The sequence below is a fragment of the Mus caroli genome, unplaced genomic scaffold (assembly GCF_978045245.1).
Source record: "Mus caroli unplaced genomic scaffold, Mus_caroli_1 scaffold_12, whole genome shotgun sequence".
Taxonomy (NCBI): Eukaryota; Metazoa; Chordata; class Mammalia; order Rodentia; family Muridae; genus Mus; species Mus caroli.
The window spans coordinates 38,278,936-38,289,066 of NW_028227267.1; the positions used below are offsets into that span (position 1 = coordinate 38,278,936).

The 10,131-nt window shown below is 40.0% G+C and overlaps 1 pseudogene across 1 annotated transcript; it reads right to left on the reverse strand.

Moving 5' to 3' along the window:
* Window positions 1-323: 323 nt before the first annotated feature.
* LOC147001791 (uncharacterized) lies at window positions 324-7,517 on the reverse strand (annotated as a pseudogene). The gene is made up of 4 exons (XR_015044626.1): window positions 7,388-7,517; window positions 6,498-6,660; window positions 5,414-5,545; window positions 324-506 (listed from the first exon to the last, which is right to left on the reverse strand). The product of XR_015044626.1 is annotated as an uncharacterized LOC147001791 (transcript).
* Between the last annotated feature and the right edge of the window lie 2,614 nt (window positions 7,518-10,131).

A 10,131-nucleotide genomic window follows, 5' to 3' on the forward strand; every position in this document is an offset into this window, starting at 1 on the left:
TTCCTTGGCAACACAGTAGAAAATAAGTTTATTCTGGTAACAAACTTTACAAGAGAAATTTAAGTAGGTCTCCTTTTTTGGAGTGTGGGTTTGAAGAATATGGACACCCACGACTAAGCAAAATACATGTTACCAACTTTGGCTCAAATCTTTACAATTTTGTAGAATGATTTTGTAATTTTCCTGGATGACCTATCAGGACAAGAAAAATTTACACTCTCAGAATCTTCCTGCTTTACTAGCAGCTCTTGATCTGTCTCAGCACATGTCTGAATCCCTCTACATGTTAACTCTTGCTGAGCCAGAGCCCAGATGAAATTAAGGGCTATTCATTGCAATGAAACAAAAATAAAGGAAGAAAATGCAGCAGATGATAGCTATGATTACTGGGAATGAGATGAAATATTTTCTTTGCACATGCAGAGCTTCCCCTATAGAAGATCTCTTCAAAGGAGACCTTGTCCTGGTCTGTTCCATGTTCCAGTTTCTGCTGGAGTATTTCACACCTAGGGAAGGAAGGAACAACGGCCCGGTTAGTGTTTTTCAATTCAGTTCTACATCCCACACTAGATCTATTCAGCTGGACAATCTATTATGACTTATCATCTGCTGAGGTCCTTCCCTGCATCCCCAAGTGCCATAGAGCACTTGGGCTTGTAATTATTTCTCAGCTTTTAAAAACAGCTAGAAACTGAGCTGTGAAATACACACTGTACTGGAGTTTAAAAAAAAAAACCTATATTACTTCAATAGTCCATGTATAATATATAGAATAATAACATTGTAGCAATGTCTGAATCTGAATTCAAGAGAGATGTGAACAACCTAGAAAATCATGTGGATGCCTTATGGGGAACCTGCCTAGAATTGAAGTGAAGGTTATGATTATTTCTCTAGTGCAGGATCCTGACAGGGTACCACTCATCAACCCCTATATCTGGAAATAACCAGAGAAAACATATCACATGAAATCCACAGGCACTGCATGGGTCCTATAATCAGCAAGAATGTGTTAACTGAAAATATTTCTAACACTAGGAACTGAATTTAAAAAGTGATGGCCATGAAGGATCCTAACAACACACCTGTACATCTAAGACTGTTGTAGAGCACTCTGTCAAATATGCAAATTATTTGTATTCACATAACACTAATACCTTATACTTTAGCAAACTGTTTCGTTTCCCCAGTTAATGTTATTAAAAAAAATCTCCCAGGATATTTTGGAGACAAAAAAAAAAAAAACAAACAAATCTTAAATGAGATAAATACCTAGTGGGCAAAGCATATAGACAGCTCAGTCAGTGATATGCTTTCCCCTCATGAACCAGACTCAGAATCAGGGATCTTGGCATATTATCCAATCTGTCTTAGCAAGTTCCAAAGGCTGTGTAGGGTAGGCTTCTCTGCCAGCAAAGGATCACGTGTTGGTGGTGGACTAGCCTCACCTTCACTGTTTCAGTCTTTTCCCAAAGTAAACAGTTCCTTCCATTAGAGGCTCCCTTTACCATTGCCTGACCGACTTGGTGTCCAAACGTATAATCCCAGAAAAATAGGAAGTCATTATTATAGGATCCAATGGAACAATTTTCTTCAAATGATTGTGTCAGGGATATTTTGAATAAAATAAGGCTAACTAGTTGAAGGTCAAATACTTGCATGTATTATCTAACACTGAGCAATAGTTCATGAAAGGGCTGCATCACATAGTACAATTTCACTCTTTAGCTGATGGACATCAGGATATCATCTTCTTCCGGACTACTCTGAGGACCATTACAGACCTCATGTGTCCTAGAGACTCTCTGGATATCTACTCCTTGTTCTGCAATCAGTGGGTCAAAGGGGACTTCTTTTCTACTTTCTGAACCTTGCTTCTCTAACACCTACCTGATTTTATATTACCAGACCTGTCTGAAGGTCCTCATTTCTCCCAACCCCCATTGAGGCTGATTCTAACTCTGAGAAAATGATTTTGAATAACAGCAATTGCAGAATGTTACACAAATAACATAGTGTGAGTTCTTTAGATTATCATGGTTATTATTATTATCAAGGGATTCCTGAAACAGCCTTGTTTTGCACCACAGCTATGGGAATTCTGCTGGATGCAGGTACAACTACAAGCAACACAATCTCTCAGTGATTAGAATCCAAACCAAATTATAAGGCAAAGTTTTACTGAGTAGAGGAAGCTGGAAAGGCAATTGTAGCAAGCAGTGAGGAAAGAATCTGGAATGCTGAAAAGACACAGTGAGCCACCTGACATTACAGTGGGCCTTCATAATTCTTCCAGAGCAGAAAAGGGACATAACATGGATTTTATATACTAATGTCCTCCTCGACTCTATGTACCATATTCCGATGATTTTCTCCAAAAGTTTTCAATGAGGATCAGTAATATGGCCCCTAGCCAGTGGAAAGTCTGACTTTACATGAGCTTTTGTGTCCCTTTTTATTTCCCTTGGGAGCTAGGTAGAGTGGCATACTAAATGGACTGCTGTATTTGAATTTTCATGGGTGCAATCTGAAATCTCAGGGGCTTTACTCATCATGCTTGGTCGCTAAAGACGGACATGGTTTCAAGTCTACACAAACAGACACACAAACACATATAGACACACAAACACAGTTGTATATTCAAACATCCATACCACAAACACTTACAAAGGCATTTTGCATTACACAAACACACAACTTAGAATAAACACACTGAGTCACAGCTGATACACACACACACACACATACACACAAACACACCCCAACACACACACCACATAGCACAAAAAGACTGACACAAAAACAAATACATCAATGAAATTCTTGCTCTTATCTAACATATTTTTGTTGTATGAGCATGTATTGGGACCTATGATGTGTACAAGGGTTTTAGACTCAAGGGGGCTTTGCAGCCCTGACCTGTACTTATCTCCTCTTCATAAACTTTTTCTACGCATATACTTGCTGGTTCTATAAGGACATTACAATCTCTGCACAGATATCCTGGACAACACAGCACTAAATTGCCAAGAAAGAGCTTTCTACCTATAGCCTCCAGTAAGCCCCATTTTGACTCATCACAGTCCCCTCACTAAACCTACACTGAGTGCTTTTTAGCATCTGAGGAAGACTGTGACTTTGATCATTTCTTAGGAACTTTTTAACACATTACTTATTATGTGATATTAAATAATTCACAAAATCAGTCAGGGGAAATCTAGTTAAATGACCTGCTGTGACATATCTGAAATGCAGCACTCTGCACAACTCTGATTGAGAATCCATCCTGAAACAAAGCCATGCCCAAAATACAGTTAGCAAAACAATGTAAGCAGAGTGATGCTCTGTAGGCTTCTATGAATGCCCATGGTTAAGCCAATAAGACAAGCCAGAATCTCCCAGGCAATAACTCTAAGCAGGAAAAATGAAATCTAATACTTATTTTAAAAATAGTAGTATTGCTTAATGATTTTTTTTGGTTAAAATAAGAGAGAGATCTCCACCTGGTAGTGGACAGGAGATGAAAAGTCTACTGGACATCAAACAATAGGAAGTATCAGGTTTATTGAGAGACCTAGGCCCAAAGAAATAAGTTAAGAATGACTATACAAAATCAGATGTCCTTAACTGGCCTTACAAAATACCCACAAAGGTACAGATTGGCATAAGCACCCAAAAACACACATACACAAACACACACACACATAAAAACATAAGGGAGCAAAAAACAATGAAGAATCTATCATGCTAGATGAACAAATATTTTAGACTATGCAGAGCAGATATTTAAACTGAGAATTTCAACTCTAGTATTCTTACTAGAGAAATAGAAATCCCTATAGAACATACTTGGTCAGAATGAGGGGTATATATGGAGAAATTTTTACATGAAGCCTCAAAACTCTCACACCAACTGAGATTGTGAGAAGCCTTTCCTACATCCCTGCTCATTCAGCGAACTCCAGACTACAAGGCCCAGGAACGAAAACTCCAACAGCACTCAAAGAAAATAGGACTGACAAGCTGCTACTCATGCTCACTCAGTGTGAATCAAGATCTACAGAGGAAAGGGTTGGGGTGGGGGACAAAAACTTCCAAAAGGCAACAATGAAATCCACTTATTTGTCAGTTCCACTAAGCTCTCATCCCTGCAATCTATGTCCTTCCTGGAATCCTACCTGATCCCCATAAAGCAAATGAGCTTCAGGACTTTACTTCTTCCTTCAAAGCTCTCCACTGATCAAAAGAAGGGCACCAGCACAGCACCCTTCAAACTTAATATCATGTAGAGTTGTGATGTGTAATCAACTGACCTCCCCTAGTGAACTGCAGATTATAGCAGGGCAGAAAAATATGCTTGCTAAACATATAGTTTCTTGAAAAAGGCTACCTCCAGAGAAAGCCTTGTAGATGATCACCTAAATAAACACTTGGAGCAGACATAGGGGAGTGCCTGGATAACTTGGTGGACTGTTACATTGGATTGTCTTTGTTTATGGTTAGCCATGAGGGCAATCTGCCTCTGATACACATCATCCTACCTGCTACTGCTTAGCACTTGGGATGTATGTTCTTGGTGGTCTCATCACAGAACCTCTTTTCTTCACCATAGGATGCTTCCTGGTCAGCCTGCTCTACCAGCAGCTTTCTGTTCTCATTCAGCACCATCCTTACTTTTTCCTTCAATTGATTGCATTCTTTCAGGAGGTAGGTGTGTGTGAAACTGAACCAAAAACAACCAACCAAACAAATAAATAAAGGTGATTCCCAGCAAGCTTCCATTTGCCTGCCACGCCTCCAAGTACTATGATCCCTGCAAGGGCTCTGATCCCCAGACAGCCCAAGACTAGAGACCACAGTATACCCATCAGTCCAAAATAGAGGCAGGTCAAATCCAGGGACCAGCCACATGCTACAAGAATCAAAGGACTTCTGAAAACCCTGACACTAAGGGTGTCCCACATACATCACAGAGGAGGAAATGTACCTCATGGTTGTTTATAAGTCTGTGGTACCAGAAAACCATCAGTAGGAAGACTGCAAATCCCCTCTGAGGGAGGAAAGGAGACCAAAAAGGTATAAACTCTTTCTATTATTGTCATGGATCCCAGATCTTTTAATCTGCTGTCAGAACCCTAGAGGTCAGGGTTGCTTGAGATTCCCAGCATGGTGGAAATTGGTTCTATACAGAGGATCCTGAATTTGGAAGAATAAAGACTGACTGTCTTGGACAATCTTCACACTTAGGAAAAATGAGTCCAAGAGGTACAAATCCAAGACCTTTGCCTCAAGGGAGGGCTCCTATTAAGAAACAGATGGTATAGAACTAGAGCTCTTACTTTTGTTCAAAGTCCTGGATGACCACAAGCATTCCCTGCCTAGGGCAGGTGTCTCAGCTGTGTCTGGGACTCACCTGTAGGAATCTTTATCTTCTATGAATTCCTTGTACTTCTCAATGGTATCACTTATTGACTGCGTCATTTTTTCCATATCCAACATTGTCTTCTCATGTTGTGATTTAATAATGGCGAATTCAATGTTCATCCTGTGGTAGAGCATGGCCCAAAGAGTAAATAATCCTCTGAACTAAAGCAATCAGGTATCATGTGCAAAAAGGCTGTATCTGGACTACCCAAGCCAATTGTATGCCACATCCCTGCTCCTTCAAAGTGGGTCCTATTGGTACTGATTAAATATCTTGGGCAGAGGACAGCAGAGCTAGGGGACCAAATGGAGATGGCTGACATTCAAGAGCTTCTTACGTGAGCCTGAAGGAATATACTAGTTCTGTGAGATGTTTCTACTAGACTGTGCCACAGGCTTTGGTCCTTAGATATAAGGCTTTTTTTCTCCTCTTAGATTTAAGGCAGGGATAATCCTTTCTTCCTATTGCTACATGAATTTTCAGAGGACATAACTAGTATTTACAAGGAAAAAGGCTTTATAACACCTCCTACCCCAGGCAATTCCTATGTGACACCAAGGTAAACACAGGGAACAAAGTATCCTGATGATCAACTTGGGCCTCTAAGGACTCAACACTATCATGCCTTACAAACTGTGTATCACACAAATCTTCAGACCCCATCAATGGTCTCAGAACCCCAGATCCTGAACAAAACACACACAACTAACTTCATACACACACACACACAAAAATTAAAATGCCAAATAAATCCAGGTAGGTTCCATAGTCTCAGAGTACCATGAACAAAATTATAGTAAAGCAGTAATGGCCTGCAGACATTGCATTCTTACACAGTAAGGCAGCTTTTGTGACCAGGTCCTTCCAGCTGTTGACAGAACCAGACTCCAAGCACAGCAAGGGCAAGTACAAATGAGGATGACCATAGAACACACAGCACTTATTCAACAATTTAACAACTGTCAAGACTTATTATAATGAATGTGAGAGATGACACACCCCATTATGAGAGAAAATGTGGGTTAACAGAGAGGGCACAATACAGTCAACAGGATACAGGGCATAATTTTACCTGTAGTTCAAATCAGTATTCATGTCAATGTCCAAGATTCGAAAAAGTTCTAATCTCTCAGCGTTTATCTTCCTGATATAAAATTTCATATCTTCTACTTTATTCATATTCTTCATATGATTAGTGATGTTGCAATTTTGGGGTGATGTTTTCCCAGCAGACACTGAAGATAGATAAACACAAATGCATTTGCATAGTTGATGGCCCAGGGCAGGGGAGACCATTCTGAGTCCCAAAGAGAAGGTTGAGGAAGAGAAAAGCTAGAGACAGGATTAATCACTGAAAAAGCAGAAAGGTTATATTTGAGCTGGTCTGCTAAGTTATATTCCTCTTCCCAACCACCACTGTTGGTCACAACTAACACACACTATTTATTACATTACCCCTTGCCCTGAAATCCATAAGCTGCCTCAGACATAAAGATTTGGGAAACATTTTCAGCTCATGTCATATGTTATGCCAAGAAAACCTGAAGTTCATAGTGCTTAGCACCATCAATACCTAGTCATGTGTGTTCAAACTCAAAGTGGCTGAAACCTCAACACATGACCAGGATAGAATCCTCCTCTGTTCTCTGCATCAGAGACCCTTGTATCCTACAATAATCTAGAAGATGAAGTGCTTCAACTCCCTACCCATAAGGGACACATTGTTATTCTCATAGTGCCTTCTCAGGGCTTTCTTTGACACTCTAAATGAAATTAAGTGGCTCCTAGAAAAGGAGCTGCAGGCTTGTCCATTCCTGTCTCTGTCAAATAAATTGTCAGAAATTCTAATCTCTTGGTCTGTCATTAAGAAAGTCCAAGGCTCCAGCTTTTAATATCTACTCAGGGAAGGCTCAGCTCAAGCCTCCCTGTTCCAGAATTTCCCCAAATCTGCCCAGGACTCACTGTGCCTTCCCCAGAATGATTTCATTCTTCTGTTTTTACAAGAAAGGATGCCAGATTCCTTCTGTCTTAGTCTGGTCTCTCCTTGATCACCATTCTCCTTGTGAAATTGCCTGTGCAGCCAGGAAAACATGCCTGATTGAGAACCCAAAAGGCACTGAAGGAATATCCCACAGGCAGTTGCTGTAGCCACAACACAGGTGACATCACAGAAGATTCTAGTTCTATCCTAGATACAAGAGATTGTCCAAGGAAGGCATTACTGATGATGCCAGTGGGAAAGGCTATGGCCTATTTGATAACTAGATCTCCCCAAATTGACCAGTTTCTGTTGTGTATTTCCTGGAGCCTCTCTTGTGACCTGGCAAATACCCTATGGCAACCTCTCTTTCTAAATTCAGAGATTTTTCATCTGCTTCATTAGAAGACAAGTGCTTTCGATGGGAAGCATTGAGTAGGACCCTGATATGCAGAAGAGATTTTTGTTAGCATCCAAATCTCTAGGGATGGTGAAGAGATATTTCTCAATAATAAATATACTATCTGAGTGAATTCATGTGAGATACATTCTACTTCCTCAGGTTTTCCCTGTTTCATAAAGGCCAATATCTTTCCCCTATACCTTTAATTGTATATATCCTGGATAATATTTTCTTACTGTGCATATCTTGATAGTTGGCATTGTTCCTATCTACATATCCATTTGTTTCACAAAATCTCCCATTTACAATCGCATCTTTTGCAAGGAAAACTCCCTTTTCTTTGGAACATAGGGGCTCAGCGACAGGACAAATATAAAGCGGTAAACCTTCTGTCCCATCTTCAAATTATTAACTTCCACACCCTCCCTTTCTAAAATACAACCAGACAATTTAATGTGGACATCATTGAGCAAAGGTCAACCTGGACTGTACTGCATTGTAGCCTCATAGCCATCAGTTCTCTAATATCAGTCTTCCAGAATTCCTAAGTGCAGGCATGAGGATGCTGGGGTTGTATCATAATTCTCTACTCATAGCAAACATAAAACTCAGGAGGTAGGGCAAGGAGTGGAATGGCCTGAGTTCAGGTTAAACTTCAATTTTAATGGGTCTATAAGTTCAGGATGGAGTCCCTTTGGCTTTGTCATCTGAGGCTTCTGTGTTCTTATGCTGGGTGTGCTGAATCTGTGCTAGAATGAAACCTATCCTCACATATGCAAGATGAAAAATCATGTATGGCTTTTGCGGGAACATCTGCCTTTGACTACCACCTGGAGTCACACAATACCAACATGCAGAGCTCACAATTGAGGGGTGGATATTGTTGATACCTTAGAAGTTGAGGGCCTTTTCTTCCAATATGGAGCCCATATTTTGGCAATGTGATTTTTCCTTTGGTTTTTCACTATCTGTGGCTTGGTTGTTTCCTGGCCTAAAGGATTCTGGATGCACCTACAAGGGGTGTATTTCATACATGCTCTTTTTTATCAAGAAAAGGATTTTTGCAGAATCATGCCATGCCAGTAGGAAGGTCAACTAGGCTGCTCTTAGGTCCAGCTCACCTGGTAGAAGACTGAAGACCTGAGGTATCTGGGGAAAGGAAGCAGCACACAGTATCACACAGATCCCTCTACTGCAACTGCTAGAACTGTAATAGGGCTGTTTGTTTGGTTTTTATTACATATAAAGCTAGCCAGAGTGGGTACATGCCTTTGATCCCAGCACTCAGAAGGATTTTTTTTTTTTTTTAATTTTCTGAGCAACCTCCAGATTGATTTCCATAGTTGTCATAGCACTTTGCACTCCCACCAGAAATGAAGTTTTGTTTCTCTTTTCTCACATTCTCACCAACATGTGCTTTTACCAGTTTTTGATCTTGTCCACTCTATTGGAAATTATACGGCCTTATACCAATCTCAGTCGCTTTTTTTTCCATTTCCCTGAAGACTAAGGACTTTCCAGATTTCTTTAAGTGCCTCTCAGCCATTCAAGGCTCCTTGTTGTGAATTTTTTCTATATTTCTTTACGACATTTTCAGACTGGGTTCTTTTCTTTTTGGTGTTTAGCTACTTGAGTTCTTTAGATATTTTGGAATGTAAGGTTAGTGAAATTTTTTTCTCAATATGTAGGGTACCAATTTGTCCTACTGGTTATGCCCTTTGTCTTACATAAGTTTTTCAGTTTCATGAGGTCCAATTTATCAATTTTTAATGTTAGAACCTGAGCCATCGGAGAGTATTTAGAAAATTTGCCCCTATTCCTGTGAGTTCGAAGCTCTTTCTCAATTTCTCTTCAATTAGATTCAGTGAATCTGGTTTTATGTTGAAGTCTTTGATCCACCTGGACTTGAGTTTTATTCCTGGTGACAAATATGGATCTACTTTCATTTTTCTACATACTTACTTACTGCCAGTAGGAACAGCACAATTTATTGAAGATGCTTTCTTTTTTCCATTGTATATTTTTGGCTTCTTTGTCAAAGATCATGTGTTGATACGTGTGGTTAAAATTTCTGGGTCTTCAATTCTTTTTTTTTTTTTCTATTTTAAAATATTTTAATCTTACACTTCAAATTTTATCCTGTTTCCTGGTTTCTGGTTCAAAACCTTTTATCTCATGCCCCCTCCATCTGCATCATTGAGAGAGTTCCCCACTCACACAAACACTGCTGTCTCCTTGCCCTGGCATTCCCCTACACTGGGGCATTGAGCCTTCAAAGGAACAAGGGCCTCTCTTCCCATTAATATCTGACAAGGCCACTGTCTG